A 14,111-nucleotide genomic window follows, 5' to 3' on the forward strand; every position below is an offset into this window, starting at 1 on the left:
TACTTCTATGAATAGAGTCACTTATGGAATTTGTGCATTTGCACGTTTCGTTCGTACCGTAGGATCATTCCAAAAGAAAGAAGGGAGGGCCTTAACATACCTGGAGCAGGAAAAATCCGTATAATATTCTTGGTTGGATTGAGCCTTAGCGTATGGTTTGAGAACGTTTAGATCTTTCATTGCCAACAAAAATGTCTACTGAGAAGTGCAATTTGAAGTTATTATTCTCAGATTATTGTCTCTTCTTGACAGTACTATAGCCAAGAAGTGAAATTGCATCAGAAAAATCACACGAGCCGGTGATGGATCTGTCGAATGGACAAAGAGAAGATAGAGGCCAGTGATTGTAGCTAGGAAATTTAGAAGTATGAATAGGAGTTGTTCGTGTTTGATGGCATCAGAGGATAAGGAATCGATATGGGGGTTGTCGCAAGATTGGGAAAATGACTGTAATTTAGGTGATTAAGGGAATGAAGGCATTGAGAATTCTTATATGTTCTTTTCCATTTTGTATAAGTGATTCTTATAAAACAATCCCTTTATGCCAAGAAGTAAAGAGATTGGATGATGATCAAATGAAAAGTCTATAATGGATAGAAAAGTAGTTATGGATATATATATATATGACACTAACTCAATTTATGTAATGAATTTTATTAGATTGCCACCTAATATCATCTAACTACTTAGTCATTTGCATCAAGAGTAGGCTACTGCCACGTTTTTGGGAGGAGAAGATTTTATTAATTTTATCCACCTATTAGTTAACCGGGTAATGTTTCGTTACCCGGTAATTAATCTATTATCCGCATAATTTAAGAATTATTATAAATTACTTAAAATTCTATTTATTTACAAAATAGTTCATATATATACTTTATATATTACACTATCGTGGTCATATGATACCTTGTATGCTATTAGTTTATAATTATCAGGTATTATCGCTCGACCTATATTTTATTCCAAATTGTCCATTTTCAACGAAACTCGTTTTCTTTGACTTGCTTCCCCTTTCACCTTTACGAATTTACTTATTACTTGTTTGAAATAGCACAATCCTTATAATCTCCAAATAATCTTTTCCTTGGACTGATGTTAGTTACCTTATGACAAATTCAATGTACAACACTACAGGGTGCAACATCGTCGTAATGTAGTACTTCAGGACATGACACCTCACTTAGGGGCTCTCATTAATTTATTTATGGCGTACTTTTATGTACGAGAATATGGGGTGTAACAGGTTGGCTTGCCCGACAGCAGTGTCCGATGCCATCACAACCCTTTGTGGATTTTGGGTCGTGACACTTTGGCACCTATATATGTACATTGTGATAGTCAAGCGCAATAGGCAGGGCAGGGAGCGTTATGTTTAACGAAAAATCTCGTCATATACGACGGAGACACAATACCATTAGACAACTACTCTCTAGTGGTGTTATCACTATTGACTACGTAAAGTTAAGAGATAACGTGTCGGATCCACTTATAAAAGGCCTATCTAGAGAGGCAGTTGAAAAATCATCAAAGGGAATGGGATTAAGGCCTAGGACAAGTCATCATGGTGGTAACTCTACCTAGTAGACTGGAGATCCCAAGAATTAGGTTCAAAGAGACCAAACAAAGTCATGTGACGGTTCAACATTGTCAAATAATTCAACCAATTTTCGTGATGTAGATAATGTTCAGAAATCGAGCTAAAGCATTAAAGCTTTTTGATGAATTAATAAAGCATAAAGCCTTTTAATGATTTTCTAAGTCTGGCACGATATGATCAGATAGTGTGTCTATAGGATTACACATTTAGAAATCACTTATGTGAGTGTAAAATGTAAGTCGCTTAAAGGGGAATAAAAGTAAAGGCACATTCTCTAAGCACTCATGAAATCAGGCGGTGTTCATGGCTGAAACGAACACAATCGTGAGAACCATGGATGGTTAAGGGTTGATTGTGTGACTTATGTTGTCTAGGATACAACAAAGCTCGACGATTCAAAGATATCAAATCTACCAATTGACCGAGTATATCCGATATAAGTTCACAACAAAAAGTTCAAAGGGAAACCTACTTATCCAGATGCAATTAATTCTTGCATGTAAATCACACACTCGTCTGTGCATTCCTTTGTCTTCCTCATTCATGTGGGGGATTTTTGGGTTTAGTCTTGGTTAGATTAAAATAAAGAGTGAATGGAAAATGGAGGGAAAAAAAATATTTGAATTTTCCTCCTTGACAAAGGGACATTGTCCCATATTGGAGGAAGAAAAGAATTTTAATGGGTATATATACAATTGCTCTTCTTCTATCTCTTAAAGGTTAAGAAGAAGGCAAGCCTCGCGCCGTCGTTGTCGTCGCTCGCTCGCTCGGCTCGGCTCAACTTCAACTTCAGCTTCGGATTTTGAATTGGTCAAAGATCGATTGGTTGATTAATCTTTTTGGACAATATTTTTAATTATTTAATAAAATATTAATTAATTAGCCAAATATCCAACCCGAACCGGTCCGTGCGCGACCCGATACACTTTCTTCCCGAATTTTTATTTAAATTTCCCTCCCTTTTTTAAGTGACCGTTTTGAAGAGTAGTGAACTTTCAGAAACAGTACTTCCATTGGCTATAAATTCGTTTGATTCCTCAGATTTTTTCTTACGAAATTTTCTGATCTCCTTCTTCTTCTTCTTCTTTTGCACAAAATTTTCCAGTGTGTTTTAAAGCCATTGAGTAGGTCAAGGTTCATCAGAGTTTTTGGTACCAATACACTGGTGAGTTAAATCGTTCCATTCTAGAAGGATAATATTCCAGCATATCGGGTACTTGAGGGGAATAATTTCCTTAAGGACACACTGTGATCCACTGGACTCGATTTATTCCGAAATTATTTTTTCAGAAATTATTTTGATATTTTGTTGCTGCTAATTTTCTATTTCTATTTCAGAAAATTTACTGTTTCGTTATTCATTATAGTAATACAGATCCAACAACAAAAGCTATTGGTGTCGTGACAAATAATTACTATATTTGTCTAGATAGAAGTCATGAATTTAAGAAATAATAACAGTATTCAATGATCCAAAAGGTGGAATATGACATTAAATAATAATAAACAATGATAAATGGCATTTAAGTAAATATAACGTATGGTCACCCGAAAAAAAAGGATGAGATCAGTGGATATTCTCTCTGACAACGATGAATGATTGATGAGCCTTTGAATACTTAGGTTGTTCTTGGATCCAGTGGAAATGCTAGAAAAGAACCTAAGTGAAAGTTGTTTTTGTATGCTTGCAATAGGACTAAATTCTCTCTATAAAGTCAAGTGTTTTTTTACAGGGAACATGTTCCTAGAAACCCTAATAGTACATGTGTAGAGAATATCCACTAGAATATTCACTTTTATGTCTTATCTTAGAACTAGCCGTTATAACTCTGCCTAAGATGCTCGACCCCCACTACTAGAAATCCGGAAAAAAGCGACCAAAATTTGGCGACCAAAATTGGTCTGTCAAGAAAAGCGACCAATGTTGGTCGCTAAATTGGAGAAAATAATTAAATAATTATTCTAAATACATTAGTGACCACGGTTGGTCGCTTTTTGGTCGATAATTTGGTCAAAATATTGACCGGACTGGTCAGACTTGCTTGGCCAAAGAAATACTGAAATTAGTGACCAACTTTGGTCGCTAAAGTGGGACCCACTTATAAAACTTTAATAATTATATTATTATTTAAAAAATTTATAAAATATAAATAAATATAATTTAAAATTAACGATCAAAGTTGGTCCTCACGAAAGGGGAAGCAGATAGAGACCAACTTTGATCGCTGATCTGGGACCCAGTTATAAAATTTTAATATTTTAAAAAAATTATAAAATATAAATAAATATAATTCAACGTTAGCGACCAAAGTTGGTCGCTTACTAAAGGGGAAGCAGATAAAGACCAACTTTGGTCGCTAATCTGGGACCCAGTTCTAACGTTTAACAATTATATTATTATTTTAAATATTATATAAAATATAAATAAATCTGATTTAAATTTAGCGAAATTTTAATTTTTTGGATATTTAGCGACCAACTTTGGTTGCTAATTTGAATTTCTGGATAATTAGCGACCAAAGTTGGTCTCTTTTCAGATCAACATTGGTCAAAATTAAAAATCACTTTTGTATTTACTATCTAAATAATATAAATGTAATCCGTTAACACTTTTGTAATAAAAGGGATGAATACACTAAAATATACTCTAACATGCTATATATGTAGTTAAAGTAGTACAACGAAGCGTGTTATATATATATATATAAATTGAATCATCGACTTATAACCTACTCAGATGCATCGTTGAATATTAAAAACAAAACGTCTCGACTTATATCAATTAATCTGTTATAGTTGATTCATCGGCTTATAACCTAGTGATGAATGAATGTAATTTATTAACTCTGTTACAATACAAATAATGAATACAGTATCATGTACTATAAGGTGCTATATATGTAGTTAAAGTAGCACGAACTGTGTGTGTTATATATATACACACACTAACATATACTATAACAAGTTATATATACGTTATAGTATTACAGTGAAGTGTCTATGTGTGTGTGTGTCTATATATATATAAGAACATAAAACGCTCGGAACACAGGGTCAGGTTCTTTTAGGTATTGATACATTTTTAAATTGATTCATCGACTTATAACCTACTCATATGCATGTATATATATTAAAAACAAAATGTCTCGACTTATATCAATTAATATGTTATAATTGATTCATCGACTTATAACCTAGTGATGAATGAATGTAATTCATTAACTCTGTTACAATACAAATAATGAATACAGTATCATGTACTATAACATGCTATATATGTAGTTAAAGTAGCACGAAGTGTGTGTGTTATATATATACACACACTAACATAAACTATAACAAGTTATATGGGGAGAGCCTCTCCGCTATGCGGGAGACTGTGACAACGCTCACATCCGAGCTAGAAGCGGCCAAGGAAAGAGAAAAGCTTAGAGATGTTCAGTACATTGGCATGCAAGCTCAGTGTGTCATGACCCAAAATTCACTAAGGGATGTGGTGGCGCCGGACACCGCTGTCAGGCAAGTCAACCAAAAATACTTAATTAAATTCAAATTTTAGTGCTTGTTGAAATTATTTTTCCTTATACATTTAAGTAATAAATAGTAAAATTTACAGAAACAACCATGGAGTCTTTAAAAAACTTAATATTGAATAATCCAAAAAATCATCCCAGAACCCGGTGTCACAAGTGCATGAGCAATTTCTAGGAAATAATGTAATACAACAATCGTCCGAAATACAATATTGGACAGAAATAAATACAGAAATTTGAAAGAGGCTCTGTTAGCTGCGGGTCGCCTCGAGAAGTGCAGCTCACCTAAGTCTTCGTATCAACCATGTTGTCACGCCCCGTAGGCCACTAGAGACGCATGTGCCTGTGCAACAAAAATGCACAGAAGTGTAGTATGAGTACGAAACAATGTGTACCCAATGAGTATCCCGGTTAATCTCGAAGAAGTAGAGATGAGAGGCCGACTTTGACACTTACTAGTGGTCCAATAATGATATATTATTAATACAAATAATCGAGAATTTATTTAGAATGACAGTAATTTCAAGTAAGTCATGAACAGGTGAAAACTCCTTTTTTTTATATTAAAAATCTCTGGATTCATAATCCAATAGTTTCCAATTATCTCAAGTTGGGGAGAGCAAATATCAATCTCAAATAATCTCAAGGCCAACAATACAACCATGCTCAAATCATGCCGAGGACGTACGGCCCGCTCCAACAGAAATGTAAACTGTGCACTGCCGAGGGTCGAACGGCTCGAACCATAGATGCATCTATTACCCCGCTCGCGAACTATCCTGCGACGCGGTCAACATAAAATAAACAAATACCCTGCTCGCGAATTATACATGTGAAGAATGCACACATCGAAATACATGCTCAAACCAATTAAGGATTTATCGAGGAACATTTATCCAAATAAAAGCCCTTCCTCTTTTAACAATTTAAGAAAAGAAGTTTAATCCTTTTAGAAATTCATTTACTAATTCAATGTGTTTTAAGCAATTCAAGCTGTCAATAAGTTTTCAATTAATCCAAGTATAGGATGCTTTTGGTCCTAGACTACCTGGATAATAGTATAATAGTAGCTACGCACGGACTCTCATCACCTCATGCGTACGTAGCCCCCATAAATAGGAGCACATAACCAGTTAACTCACCTATAGGGACAATTCCCTCTTACAAGGTTAGAAAGGAGACTCACCTTGCTCCGGAGATCCATAACCAGCATTCCACACTCCTTCGAAGACTTAAATCGACGCACAATGCTCCACAACTAGCCAATGATTATACAAATCCATTAGGATATGCTAAGGTACTCATTATAATCCAATTTATAACAATTCCTAACCCCGATCGAAAAGTTGACAAAAATGCCCTCGAGCCCACGTGCCCGGATTCGAAATTTTTTAAAGGTAAAGTTTACCCATGAACTCACGAACTCAAATATATGATTTTCTCTTAATTCCATACCCAAAATCGTGGTTAAATTCCAAGAATATAAATCTAGGTCTTTCTACCAAAACCCCCATATTTCTAAAAATTTACATGCTAAAATCCATACATAATCGATGTATTTAACTCAAGATGGATGGGATTAGCTTACCTTATCATTATTGATGAAAATCCCACTTGAAGCTCTCCCAAAAATCGCCCCAACAAGAGTAAAATGGAGTAAAATGGCCAAAAACCCCCGATTTTAACACCCCCACTGCCTCAGCACTTTCCGCACCTGCGGTTAAATGACCGCTTCTGCGGTTCAGCAGGTGCGTCCATACTACCGCATCTGTGGCCCTTTCCAGGCCTCCCCATTTCCGCTTCTGCGCTTCTTCTTCCGCAGATGCGGTCCCGCATCTACGGCCAAACGACCGCATATGCGGTCCGAGCTCTCTTCCGCCCGTACGCATCTACGACCCTAGGGCCGCTTCTACGGCTCCGCACCTGCTGTCCTAGATTCACAGGTGCGGTTACACCAGTAACCAGCAATCTCAGCCTTCTTCAAACTCCGAATTTGATCCGTTAATCAGTAGGAATCCGCCCGAGGCCCCCAGGACCTCAACCAATCATACCAACCAGTCCCAAAACACGTTACGAACTTGCTCGATGCCTCAAACTATCAAACAATGCTAAAATCATGAATTGACCTCCAATCCAAGCTTTATGAACTTCAGAATTTCAAACTTCGACTTTCGATGTTTAAACCTATCAAATCATGTCCGATTGACCCCAAATTTTGCACACAAGTCATATTTGACATTATGGACCTACTCCAACTTCCGTAATCGGAATTCGACCTCGATATCAAAAAGTCCACTTCCGGTCAAACTTCTCAAAAACCTTCAAATTCCTATCTTTAGCCAAATGACTTCAAAATGACCTACGGACCTCCGAATTCACCTCCGATCGCGCTCCCAACTCTGGAATCACCATACAGAGCTACTCCTAGACTCGAAATCCCAAACGGACATTGATAACACAGATATGTACTTCAAGCCAAACTTATGAAATTTCTTCCAAAATGCTAACTTCCACAATAGGCGCCAAAACACTCCCCGGGTCATCCAAAACCCGATCCGGGCATATTCCCAAGTCTGAAATCATCATACGAACCTGCTGGAACCTTCAGATCCCGATTCCGAGGTCGTTTACTCTAAAATCCAAACTTAGTTCATTCCTTCAACTTTAAGCTTCCGAAATGAGAATTCTCTTTCCAAATCAACTCTGAACTTCCCGAAATTCAATTCCGACCCTGTGTACAAATCATAATACCTGAAATGAAGCTGCTCATGGCCTCAGACTGCTGAATGATACCCGAGAGCTCAAAACGACCGGTCGGGTCGTTACACAGTGCTAGGGCATGCAAGAGCAGCTCAAATCTCTCCTAGCTTCTGGAGGTTTCTCGATTCCCCGAACTCGTGAGTCATCGCCAGAGGCTGGCCTTCCCCATGCTCATTCCTCCCGTCCTCCAAGTGCTCATTCCTCCCATCCTCCCCATGATCGTTCTTCCCGTCCTCGACAATTAGGCCCTTCTAGATATCGTCTTGGTGATGAAAGTTCATCAGACGATGATAATAATGATGTACAAAATACTCCTTGACTTTTATACACTTTGAACTAGACAAATAGAATCAGTTTTCTAATGGGCTTGTAATAAGAGTTAACTTAGTTTGGTTAGCTTAATGTGTTAGTGCTATTGAACTTTATACTTTGTTGGTTTTAATGTTGTTGTTAATGTTGTTGTTGTGTTGTTGTTGTTGTTGTGTTGTTATTGTTGGTATTGTTGTTGTTGTTGCTTGTAATAGGGATTTGGTATGCTGGCAGGTGGTGTAGCTGCCAAAACAAGCAGTTTCTGCCAAAATTATACCCAGAAAAGTGACCAACTTTGTTCGCTTGTTGGTCACTTTTCTATTTAAAAAAATTATTTTCTGAGAAATAGCGACCAACTTTGGTCGCTATTCTATTAAAGAAAATAATTTCTGGAAAATAGCGACCACTTTTGGTCGCTTATATTTAAAAAATAACTAAATTCTTGAAATTAGCGACCAATTTTGGTCGCTTATGTTTAAAAAAAAATTTAAAAAGTTAATAAAAAAGTGATCAACTTTGGTCGCTATTTTTCAGATTTTAAAATATAATATTTGGTTTACAGACCAAAGTTGGTTGCTATATTTTGATTAATAATAAATAAAAAACGTAATTTAAATATAGAGACCAACTTTGGTCGCTAAATTTATATTATTAAAATATTAAAGCGACCAAAGTTGGTCGATATATTGTTTACCCGGAATATTTGGTCATTTTACCTTAGAGACCAAAGTTGGTCGCTAATTAGCGACCAACTTTGATCCCTAAGGTAAAGGGACCAGCAAAATAGTGACCAGGCCTATTTGGACGCTTTTTGGTCGCTTTTTGACTTGTAAGCGACCAACTTTGGTCGCTTTTTCTGAATTTCTAGTAGTGAGGCCCGACCTCGACCTTGAACTACGGTGACTTCACGACCTTGATCTTTGCTGACTCTTCGACTGCACCCTTCATCGCTTCAAGGCTACTTCATGTGATGACCCAAAAGGTCATCATTAGTGTTGCAAGTGAATACAGTATTCCGAGGCCTAAAAACCTCCTTTTACCCCACCTTAATTTACGTACATGGTTCAAACCTATATCCGGAAAGCCTTCTATGTGAAAATATGAGAAATAAAAATTTTAAAGTTAAAAACTTGATTATGGTTGACTTTGGTCAACATTTTGAGCAAACGGACCCGGATATGTGTTCCGACTATCCCAGGAGGTCCGCAGTAAAATATGGGACTTGGGCGTATGCCCGGAAATAAATTTCGAGGTCCCAAGCCTTAGAAATTAATTTTTGAAAGAAATTATTTTACGAAATTATCTAAGAAATAAAGAAAAGAATTAATATTTGAAACTATTGTTATCAGACCCGTATTTTGGTTCCGGAGCCCGGTACAAACTTGTTGTAGTATATGAAAGATAATTGTAAAGTTTGGTGAAAAACAAAGTTTATTTGACGTGAGTTGGACTTCCGATTGGAGAGTTATGAACTTTGAGAGCTCTTGATGAAAATGTTGTGTTTTGAGGTTTAATTCATGATTTTACATGTTATTTTGATGATGTGATCGTACGAATAAGTCCGTGGGATATTTTTGAGGTTGTGTGTATATTTGGTTTGGAGCCTGAGGGCTCTGGTGAGTTTCGGGTAGGTTCCGGGGTGTCTTAGGCTTAAACATGGCTATTGGAGGTTCAGAAAAATGCAGCTCTCTGAACCTGCTAGTGCGGTCCGCACTGGTTTTGTGTTGTCCGCACTGGTGGCTGTGCAGCCGCAATTGATTTTGTGTGGTCCGCACAGTGAGTCTGAGAGGCTGTGCGGCCGCAGTTGATTTTGTACGGTCCGCACATGGAGTCTGAGAGGAGTATATTTAGACGGGATTTTCAGTTATTTTTCATTTTTCAAAACCCCAAAAACATAAGAGGCGATTTTTCAAACAACCTTTCTTCTCCAAAACGTTGGTAAGTGATTTCTAACTTATTTTCTTCACTCTTTAACATCTTTTAACATGATTTCAACTCAAAATCAATGATTTTCATGGGGGAAATTCGGTGTTTTGGGTAGAACCTAGGTTTTTAAAAAAATTAGGGATTTGGACCTCGATTTGATGTCCAATTTCAAAATAAATTATACATTTAAGTTCGTGAGGGAATGGGTAAATGGGTTTTGGTTTTTGACCATGTGGGCCCGGGGGCGATTTTTGACTTTTTGGGTAAAACTTTGGAAAACTCATTTTCATGCATTGGGGTTGAATCATTTAGCGTTTATTGATGTAATTAAGTAACTTGTTGCTAGATTTGAGCGAATTGGTGGTGGAATCAAAGGGTAAAGCTATACTTGAAACGTGAATTGTGTTCGTGGCATCGATGTAAGTGTTTGGTCTAACCTTAGCTTGAGGGATTAGGAGTTGTGTCTTATTTGCAACATGTTAATTGTGGAGGATGACGTACAGGCATGGTGACGAGTATATATACGTTGGTGTCAAGCATGCCCTTGAGTCTTGTATTGTAATTGTTACGACTCCGTTTTGGTTTATTGCGCTTCATATGTTATTATCAACATTGTTCCCTTGCCGGGATATTTGTTTTATATTAATGATCCCTTGCCGGGATGATTGTTTTGATAGTATTGTTCCCTAGACGGGATGTTGTTGCAATATCATTGTTCCCTTGTCGGGAAGTTGTTATATTGTTCTTGTTCCCTTGCCGGAAAGTTGTTATATTGTTCTTGTTCCCTTGTCGGGATTCCTCTGTGATTATTATTAGCTTGTAAATGGGAACGAGTGATACGCCTACCACAAGATATAATGAAATGGGAGCGGGTGGTACGCCTACCACAAGATATAATAAAATGGGAGCGGGTGGTACGCCTACCACAAGATATAATGAAATGGGAGCGGGTGGTACGCCTACACAAGATATGATGAAATGGGAGCGGGTGGTACGCCTACCACAAGATATAATGAAATGGGAGCGGGTGGTATGCCTACCATGAGATAAATGAAATGGGAGCGGGTAGCACGCCTGCCACGAGATACAGGAATTGGGATCGGGTTGCACGCCTGCAACAAGATGTGAAAAGAAAGTGAAATCTGCCTTTGTTTTCCTTAGTCTTGTTAGTAGTTGATTTGATTCCTTTATAATTCTCTTGATATTCTGTTTTACCTGTTATTCCCCAAATCATTTTCCCCTTCCCATCTTTATTTGTTTATTCTACTTTACTTTCTACTGTATATTATATAACTGCACAGGTTTATTTGGTAGTCTGGTCCTAGACTCGTCACTACTTCGCCGATGTTAGGCTAGACACTTACTAGCACATGGGGTCGGTTGTGCTGATACTACACTCTGCACTATGTGCAGATCCCGGAGCAGCTTTTGGACCATAGTGTGGAGGCTACCTTCAGTCCACGTGGAGATCTAAGGTAGACCTACAGGCATCCGCAGGCCCTAGCGTCTCCTCTATTCCTATTTCCTGTTTCATTTTTCCTTTTATTCAGAAACAGTGTATTGTCGTTTTCTTCAGACTTTATATGTAGTAAATCTTAGACCGTCTGTGACACTGTGACACCAGGTTTTGGGTGCTTTAGGTTTTAAGAGTTGTAGTAGATGCAAATTTCATATATTTAATTGTTATCTTCCGCTTAATTATTTAAAGTTTCGTTGTTTTCATGTTATCGCCTTATATTTGTTTTAAAGAAATAATCGTCTAATGAAGTAACTAGATCAAAGGTTTGACTTGCCTAGCTCTCATTAGTAGGCGCCATCACGATACCCGAGGGTGGTAAATTCGGGTCATGACAAGTTGGTATCAGAGCTCTAGGTTACATGGGTCTCATAGTTCACGGACAAGCTTAGTAGAGTCTGAGGGATCGGTACGGAGACGTTTGTATTTATCCCCCAGAGGCTATATAGTTAGGAACAACTTCACATTTATTCTCTCCTGTCGTGCGGTTTGGTTTCTCAATGCTAATTGATTTCTACTCTATTCTTTCGCAGATGGCGAGAACACGTGCTTCCTCATCCACTGACTAGCAGCGCGAGCCTCCAGCAGCAACTCCCACGGGGGGCAGAGGGTGAGGTCGAGGTCGTGCTAGAGGCCGAGGTAGGGGTAGAGCTTAGCCCCGAGCGGCAGCACCAGTGGCGGAGCCTCAAGTTGACTTTGATGACGAGGTTCCAGCCCCAGCAGTTTCGGTGGGCCCAACTCAGGTCCTAGAGGGGTTAATTGTTACCCCAGTTCTTCAGGATGTTCTGGTCCATCTAGTGGGCCTCATGGAGAGTGTCACCGGAGCAGGCTTGCTTCCTGTAGCACCAGTTGTCTCTCAGGCTGGAGGAGGAGCCCAGACTCCTGCTACTCGCACTCGGAACAGTAGCTCCCCAGATTCAGACTCCAGCGGTTTAGCCAGTTGGAGCAGTTCAGCCGGGTATGGTAGCTCAGACTGGTGATGGAGCAGCTATGTCTGCCAATGCTTTGTGGAGGTTGGATAGGTTCACCAAGCTCTTCACTATTACTTTTAGCGGTGCATCTACTGAGGATCCCCAGGATTATCTAGACAGTTGTCATGAGGTTCTTAGGAACATGGGGATAGTTGAATCCAATGGGGTTGATTTTGCTACTTTTCGCTTGTCTGGATCTGCCAAGACTTGGTGGAGGGATTTCTATTTGGCTAGACCAGTCGGATCACCAGCTTTGACTTGGGAGCAATTTACTCAGCTATTTCTGGAGAAGTTTCTCCCCATCACTTGAGAGAGGCCTATCGTAGGCAGTTTGAGCATCTCCAGCAGGGTTCTATGACTGTTTGAGACTAGGTTTATCGACTTGGCTCGTCATGCCCTTGTCATACTTCCCACCAAGAGAGAGAGGGTGAGGAGGTTTATTGATGGTCTTATTTAGGCGATTCGTCTTCAGATGGCTAGGGAGATTGGGAGTGAGATATCTTTCAAGGAGGCAGCCAATGTGGCCCGAAGAGTGGAGATGGTTCTGTCACAAGGAGGTGGTCATGGGTCGGATAAGAGGCTTCGTCATTCAGGTAGATTCAGTGGTACCTCGTCGGGAGGTAGGGATTTATATGGTAGGGGCCATCCACCCAGGCCTTTCCAGTCAGCTTCAGGTTTCTCACGGTGCTTCAGGTGGTCGTGGTTCTCAGATGCAGTATTCTGATCAGCAGTCCTACAGTGCACCACCAGCTTCTATCGGTGCACCGCCGCTTTAGAGTTTCCAAGTTCGTCAGCCCCAGCAGCCGAGGGCTTATTTTACTTGTGGCGACACGAGGCACATTGCTAGGTATTGCCCTCGAGCTTCGAGCAGTTCTCTGCATCAGGGTTCCCGTGCTATGGTTCTGGCACCAGGTGTTCCACAGGCCGCCCAGCCAGCTAGAGGTGGGGATAGAGGTGCTAGAGGTGGAGGTAGAGGTGCTAGAGATGGAGCTCAGACCGCTAGAGGTGGAGGCCAGCCATCAGCAGGCCGTCCCAGAGATGTAGTTCAGGGTGGCGGGGCCCAGCCCTGATGTTATGATCTTCCATCCAGGCCTGAGGCTAAGGCTTCCGATGCAGTTATTACAGGTACGGTTCTGGTTTATGATAGAGATGCTTCAGTGTTATTTGATCTAGGGTCTATGTACTTGTATGTGTCCTCTTATTTTGCACCATATCTAGTCATGCCTAGTGATTCTTTGAGTGATCATGTTTATGTGTCTACGCCGGTAGGTGATTCTATTGTGGTAGATCAAGTCCATCGTTCATGTATAGTTGTGATTGGGGGTCTTGAGACTCGTATAGATTTGTTGCTTCTGGACATAGTTGATTTCGATGTTATATTGGGAATGGACTGGTTATCACCTTACCACACTATCTTGGACTGTCATGCCAAGACTGTGACCTTAGCTTTATCGAGTTTGCCTCATTTAGAGTGGAGAGGGACTCCTGGTCATTCT

The sequence above is a fragment of the Nicotiana sylvestris genome, chromosome 1, assembly GCF_000393655.2.
Source record: "Nicotiana sylvestris chromosome 1, ASM39365v2, whole genome shotgun sequence".
Classification (NCBI taxonomy): Eukaryota; Viridiplantae; Streptophyta; class Magnoliopsida; order Solanales; family Solanaceae; genus Nicotiana; species Nicotiana sylvestris.